The following is an 8,098-nucleotide window of genomic DNA, read 5'->3' on the forward strand; positions in this document are numbered from 1 at the left end:
CCATAATCCCAAAGTATCCCCCTTTGGACTTGATGGTAACCACTTTGGTGTTTCATCATCTCCTATAAATACCTTCAAACACATCTGCAAATACTAAGACTTCTCACCAAACATTCTTCCCCAAACACCAATCTTCTATCCCCATTTGACATCAAGAGAAAAGGGTTGACCAAGTTGAATGAAGACTTCTCTCCCCCTTTGTAGAGAGGATCATTGTAGATCTGATTTGCTAAATATGAAAATTGTAACCATGGCCATGCTCCCCCTAAGCATGTGTTTAACCTTCTGAATATATTCAATAGAGAACAAGACCTTATGAATCAACCAAAAATTACCTTCCCTATGACCAATGACTTATGATTACATCAATCACCCAACATAGTGGGGTTACATATTTGACCCAACATTACATCAATTTCCCAAAATAATGGGATTACATACAAAGCATGACTTGGTCCCAATACATGACTATATATTACAATGACTACATCATGGGTATTTACATGAAATTTACATCAAGGGATAGATATGGCATATGTGACACTCATAGCTAAAAACAGGATCCTCAAGATTGAGGTAGTGAGACCATGATAGTCATCAACAACCATCATGCACCATAAAGGGGTCTGTAACATAATCATCTGATAGCAGCAACATAGATGTCATAGTGAACATCCTCATCATCAACATGTAAGATAAGATAGTGTAGGCATCCATGTGTCCAAGTATGCAATGTTTGAAAGCATCACCAATCAATTATAGCAGCAGTATATCAATAAGCATCATCTTGAATTCATGTAACATGATTTTTCCATGTATAGGAAGAGCCATAATCCATAGGCAATAATATTAATATCTTGAACCATAATGCCATCATATTATCTCCATGCATTAAAGACAAGAATAACATTCATCATCAAGTATATCCTTTATCAAGTGTATCAAGTAGAATAAACAACTTTACCAAAATGCAACTCAAGTAATCATCCTTTAGATTACAATCTACAATTCATCCATCATTGATAGCCCATGACATAGTGACAGCAATATGTATATATCAATGAGAGATGCCAACAATAGTGATTAAATCATGAACTCATCATCATCAACCAATCGTAGCATAAGATTTTGCACTCAAGCTCTATTAGTGACTCATCTCCTTGATCTCATATCATCAAGAGTCAACAAGCTCTCTTCTTGCATAAGAAGAGCCACAATCCTCAAGCAGCATATACATTATCATATGTAGCATATAGATAGCATATGCATCAACAACATGTGTGCAAACAAAGAGAACCTTCAGTCATCACAAATCTAATCAACAACATCATTAACCAATGTCATATTCATATCTTCAAGATTTAGCAAGGGTAGGACACCATTAATATAACTCAAGAAACATATAAGCATCATCCATAACTTCATCATATCCATGTATCATTGACAGAGTGACAACAACATATGTATCTTCAACAGTAATAGCAACAACAAATATACATTAGAAATGGTATGTACTCATCATAAACCTACATGCAACAAAAAAATTCTCAAGAAACCATAATGCCAACAATTTACCAAGATGCTCCCCCTGAACCTATGCCAGCTATTCACTGTCAAATTTGGAAATATCCATCTCATCAATCATCAAATCCAACAAAGAACCACAGCAGTAATAGCATTTTGCAACATCTCATGAACCATCGTGAACCAACCATCATTCCTAAGAAGCATAAGGACATTATTAACAGTCTAGAGCAAGTCAATATTAGAACAAGAAAGCCAATAATAATTGATTGAATCATATCATAAGCTCCCCCTGAGTATGTCCCATTGTTTCTTCATCTTAAAGAAATATACGTGAATTTCCTTCATGTAATCCGCATATAGAAAGTAAAATGTTGAACTTTCCATAACAACAGCTTCCCCTGAACATGTCCTTTCTGTTTTCATGTTCACATTCTCTGCATCAATTCAATTTCAGTAGTATAAGCATCACCAAACGAATATCAAAATATCCATGTATAGCTCCCTCTGATATCATATACTATTGATCTTGTGGACTTGATCATCATCACATGTTCTCCATGAGCTTATGTACCTCATATTTTCTTCTGCAGTCATTGTTATAAGTATTCTTTAAGAGAAATGGATCGTAGTAGGGACAATCTCCCCTACGTCTATGACTGATGTTCCTTCTTCCTCCAAATATGCTTGCAATTTCTGATTATGTGTTGGAACTTATCCCATCTTCTACTTCTATTCCAAATGCTTGACCTGCAATCAGTGACCTTATGCCCAAATGGGTTACAAGAAAAACAGTATCCATGAAACCACTCTTTATGCTTGGGGTTTGATCTTGACTTTGATTTGGAATTTTTCCTTTTTAGAAGTGTGACTTGGTTCAGTTTTATTTTGAACAACATTATGTTGGTTTTTTCATCACATTGTGTATCTAAAGACATTTGATTGTATCCAATGCTTGTCTTAGTTAGATGATAGTGTTGTTCATTGATAATATTTTCTAGATATTTAGAAGCATTTACCCATTTGTTTATTTTCTCATAATCTTCCATTATAATTACAACTTCAGATTCTAGCTTTTCACAATGCTTTTCCTTTTCTTGAAGTTGTTTTGCTAATACTTTTGTTCTTTTATTGGTTACTTACAATTGCATTCTTAACAAGTTTATTTCCTTAACCATATTACTTTGTTTTATTTCCAATTCTTTATTTGTGTTCTTGAGTCTATCAACTTCATTTAATGCTTTCAATAAATTATCTTCTTTGCAACTATCTAATTCACTAATTGATTGATCTTCAAGAGCCATAAGTAACTGATAATCCTAATCTGATTCATCATCCTCATTATTGAAAGAATATTCACTATTACTTTCTTCTAGGGCATCCATAAAGACACCATCACATTGTTTTTCAAATGCCATAAGTACTTGATAACAATTGTTAGAATCAGAATCTGAATCTTCTTTATCATCATATGTGCTTTGACTATCTTCATTAGAATAAAACTTTTCTTGGTAGAAAACTAGATTTTTGACATTTTTCTTGTCAACATCCTTTCCATTTTCTTTCTTGTTAGGATTTTATTTATATATACATTTGGATGCATAGTGACCTACTCTTCCATAAGAAATACATTTAAAAGGGAGCTTACCTTTGAATTTACCTTTCCAACTTTCAACTTTCTCACGAAATTTACTTCTTCCTCATCTGAAATGTAGCTTGTATCTTTGGGATTTTCCTTTTCTTTACCTTTATATGTGGCTTTTAAGGTTGCTTCTCTCATATCTAATGGACCCCTTTTCTCATCTCAAATGATTTCAAGATCACATGGAGTTGTTCAAGAGTAAGACTCTTCAAATCCTACATTTCTTCAAAGACAGAGACTTTGGAATCGAACTTTGGGGTTAGTAATCTCAAAATATTTTCAACAACTGTGGCATCCTTTATTTTGTCACCAAGATTTTTCATAGAGTTAAAAACCTCATCTACTCTAAGGAAAAATCTTACAATATTTTCATCATCATGCATTTTAAGAGTCTCATAGTCAATTCTAAATGTTTGAAATTTAGCACTTTTTACCTTGGTGTCACCTTCATAACTTTGGATAAGCTTATCCCACATTGTCTTTGCGGTGTCCAACTACATGAATTTCATGAACTCAGACTCAGCCAGACTTCCCAAGATGGCATTTACAACCTTTGCATTAATCTCATACTATTTCTTCCTTGTAGTATCTCTCAGAATGGAGATTGGATATTGATATCTGCTTTCAACAATTGCCCATACCTCAGCTCCTAGTTCCTGCAAATATGCTCTTATTCTGACTTTCCAAAATACAAATTTAGTTCCATTAAACAAAGGTGACCTGATAGAAGATACTCCCTCTTGATGGATTTCTCTTTAAGCGATCAAGCTTCTCTTGAGGGACGTACTCTGATTCCAATTGGTGGGAAAAATACTTGGGGGGAGGGGGAGGGGGAGGAGGGGGTGGTTGAATCAGTATTTGAAATTAATTCAAACTTTTCATTTCTTATTTTTCATTATGTACGCTATTGTTATTTATGCAACCTGCATGTGTACGCAACTTCTATGAATTAAAACCACGTATATTCAGTTAACTAACTTTTCATATGTTCCATCAACTATTCATCTTTAAAAAATGCATAATAATGTCATTATTCATTTATTAAGTAGAAACCATGAGAAGTAAAGAGCAGATAACACAACATATAAGAAACACACATTCAACACCAGGATATTTAGGTGGAAACCCAATGTGGGAGAAAACCACCATTTTCAATGTCTCTATCTTCTTTCTTCTTATAAATAAACTTCTTACAATCTTGTACTCGCGCAGACTCTTACCAGTATGCAGACACCCACCTACAGAAGGCTACAACCTTCTCTCATTCTCCAGCACCTACTAGAAGGGAGTTCCAACCCCCTGATCTCGTTTACCAACTCCTACTGGAAGGGAGAACCTACCCCTAAACATATTTACTAGTTACCATTGGAAGCAAGCTTTGACTCCCTCACTGAAGGATCCGACCCTTAAAACCCTTTTTGGACCACCTTTCACAATATTTCATATTGGATCCACTTGACTCAAAACATCAAACCTCTAGGCCACCTTTCATCATATTTTCATACTGGACCCACTTCCAACATTAAGCCCAATACCAGGTAAAAATTCTGAAACCAAACACTGAACCAACTGAATCATTGTATTACCATCAAAACAATCATTGAATCTCAATCAACCATTGCAACAAGATCAAACCAATCCATAATAGATATAAACCTTTAGATCATACCAATGCATAATCATTCATCAATATACCATACACTATTCACCATCACATAAACACAGTGTTGTTCATGCAAACCCTGATCACACATACATTAAAATGTATACGTTATTGTTCTGAAGCATACGCGCATATATACGTGATTTTTATGTATAATAACTGTGTATAGATCTCAAATCACTAACAACTTAATCTAAATCATTGTATTATTGAACCAACCACTGAATCATGTACTGAATCAATCACAGGTTTATGAACCAATTACATACCATAGATCATACACCCAGTGAAACTTTTGTATCATTAAAACTGATCAATTCAACCAAATCACCTCAATTTTCACTGTCATACATAGATCATCATGATATATACATCATCGACTGACAACAACAAATAAACCAAACATCATCAACTATAAACATCAATCATCAATTCAAACCTTAGTTTGTATATGCGACTTCCACAAGGAATTTTGCGTATGTGCACTCTTACCATCCACAACACCCACATACAAATATTCACATACTGGAAAAAAAATTGCAGAATATATACATGACCCCACAGAGATGGATTCGTGTATGTACATGACTATTCCCAAACAAACATGCATATAGATTTGAAAAAATTTCGTTGCAAACACAATTTCACTTTTCGCAACCTTTATTGTCAATACTACAAACTTCTGAATAAATTATTTAGATCACAGCATTACCATCATCACAATTTCATCAATGTTATCTACTTAGACATTTGCAACAAGAAAACCAATCAAGCATATATGTCAACATACTTCAAATCTTTCAAATCTGAGTCTTCTCCTTGCTCCCTGGTGAACACCTATTTCAGATCAAATCATTCATAAACGGACCAATACTTCACCCACAACACTTTGATCTCCATATCTTTATATAGCTTTAGCCTTATTCAATACCTTAGGCTAATCCCTTAGTAATGTCGTTAGTATTTTTTGACAGGATCAAATAATCATTGTCACACCCATTACTATGGGCCAATACCATGGTAAAGACCCTTGGTATCCATATTACCATGGTGCATATTTTGTACTTGACTTTTATTCACAAAACCTACATATGTATGTGGAATTTCTTCCTAGAATCCACGTATACTTTCTCAAACTTTTCTTTTACCATCCACCTGCATGTGGACTGGCATTCGTTTGTCCATATCACTTGTAGCATTTGTATCAATCTTCATAATCATCTTGTTGACATCTTTATCAAGTAGGTTTCCATCAAGGACAACACATTAGCCATAATCCCAACAAAGTACGCATCTAATGCCTATCAAATTGCTTCCAACCAAGTAGTTGGGTGATGCATTCTGAAATGGGCTTAGATTGCTTCCCTTTGGCCACAGATGAAACATTCCAAGTAAAAGGAATCTCCTACTCCCTCAATCTGGAATTATTTGAAGGATGCAACTTAGTCCCGTACTGTACATGTTTTCCTTAGCTTAGTGAGACGACCCAAAAAGTAACATTCTTAATCAAAGCAGTCATAAATGGCTTTAGAGAACATGGTCCAAGTTGGCCTCCCTAGATAGCATTTCTGATGCCACTACCACCACTACCATTTCTCTTGGTCCAAGTAAAGAGCTCCAACATGTAATTTAGTTTCATCATCCCAGATATTGTTAAGCTAGAAATATTGCTCCATTTGTGCCACCCATACTGTTGGGTTAGATCCATCAAATTTGTACATGTCCAGATTGGGTGTCCAGTAGCTCGAATATTGGGGACCTCTATGAAAATGAATGTGATGGCTAGATTCTCCTTCAATGTGTGCATCCACACTATGTTCTTACCCCATGGGTTCATGAGACTTGGTCAGTGTGTGCAATAATTGTGAGAGTTTGTCGATTTTATCTTCAAAGTATGCCTGGAATTCACTGATTTTTTTCTTGAGAGCATCGACTTTTTCCAAAGCCATAACTTGAGAACGGGTACCATACATACACTAGCCCTAGTAAAATTTTGAGCCTACTTAAGAGCAGTATGGTTGGAAAGACAGAAATCTCATGATTCTAGTGATGTGGGTCACTTAAAGTCGCATCAGGAAATATTTGGGGCCACATGAAAATTGGGGGATCATAGGTGAATGGTACCACTGGGATCAGCTCATCATCCTAAATATGATGGGATAGGTCTCTTGCAAGTGTCCCATGATGGCCCCATACTCTTTTTTACTTTTTTTACTCTGAATGGAGTTTTATTCCCAGCTAATCAATAGTATGGTGGCTGAAATCCTAAATGCTTGATACTTCCAAATATCCTATGAAAATTGGGGTTGGACTGTAGTAGTAGAAAAAGGTCTTGGCACTGCAAAATGTGTTGTGACAATATGATATGGAACCCCAAGGTCTTGGCACTAAAAAATGTGTTGTGCCAATCTGATCTGGACTATGGCAGCCCAAAACTCTCACTACACAAAGAGTTTTATCTGTGTTGTGAAAACCCCAACTGTTGAATCTGATCTGTATGGTGGCACTAGAACCCCAACTACTAGATTTCATCTATAGAGAGGAGGTTGAACCCTAACTATTGGATCTGATTTGGATGAAAATGGGGGGCTATCTTCAGATAATTGAGGGAACTATGGTCACAAGGAGTGTTAGGTGCTACAAATCGTGATATATGCAGGAGTGCCAGGTGCCCCATCTTTCATAGCGTTATCTAAGGAGGATTGATTGTACCCTTAATCATACTACCTTACTACCCTATTATACATTCGAGTAATCTCCTTGAGTGTTATTCTCAGTGTACTGTAGCAGAAAGACAGTCGATGTCTTATCTAAGGTTAGGTTTCAAGTTGCCCTGGGGGGGATTCTAATATACACAAGGGTATGTGGTAGTGCAAGCCATGCATGGATTTTTCTAATGCGCTACTACTCGAAGGGATACCTAAATGGGTTACAAGGGAGTCCAACAAGCATGACCACCTCTTATAGTTCTTGCATGCATGCCTCCCCAAATCTATAGGTTTATGCACTCAACGACAGATCTCATGATTTAAAGATGTTGGAACACATCTATATCTTAAAAAAATGTTCAAAATTGGAGGTACAGCTATCCCTGGAAAGTGATATGATACCACTTGTTATGCACTTGTCCTACAAAAATAACATAATTCCATAAATACGAAACAATATTTCCATAAACACGAAAATATCATATGAATTGAGACAAGATGCAAAGATACTTTATTACTCATAAGCATAATACAATGCTCACTGGCATCTTCAATGGGTCA

The sequence above is a fragment of the Pinus tabuliformis genome, chromosome 7 (assembly GCF_031772625.1).
Source record: "Pinus tabuliformis cultivar Carrire ecotype Pingquan chromosome 7, CPIR1, whole genome shotgun sequence".
Taxonomy (NCBI): domain Eukaryota; kingdom Viridiplantae; phylum Streptophyta; class Pinopsida; order Pinales; family Pinaceae; genus Pinus; species Pinus tabuliformis.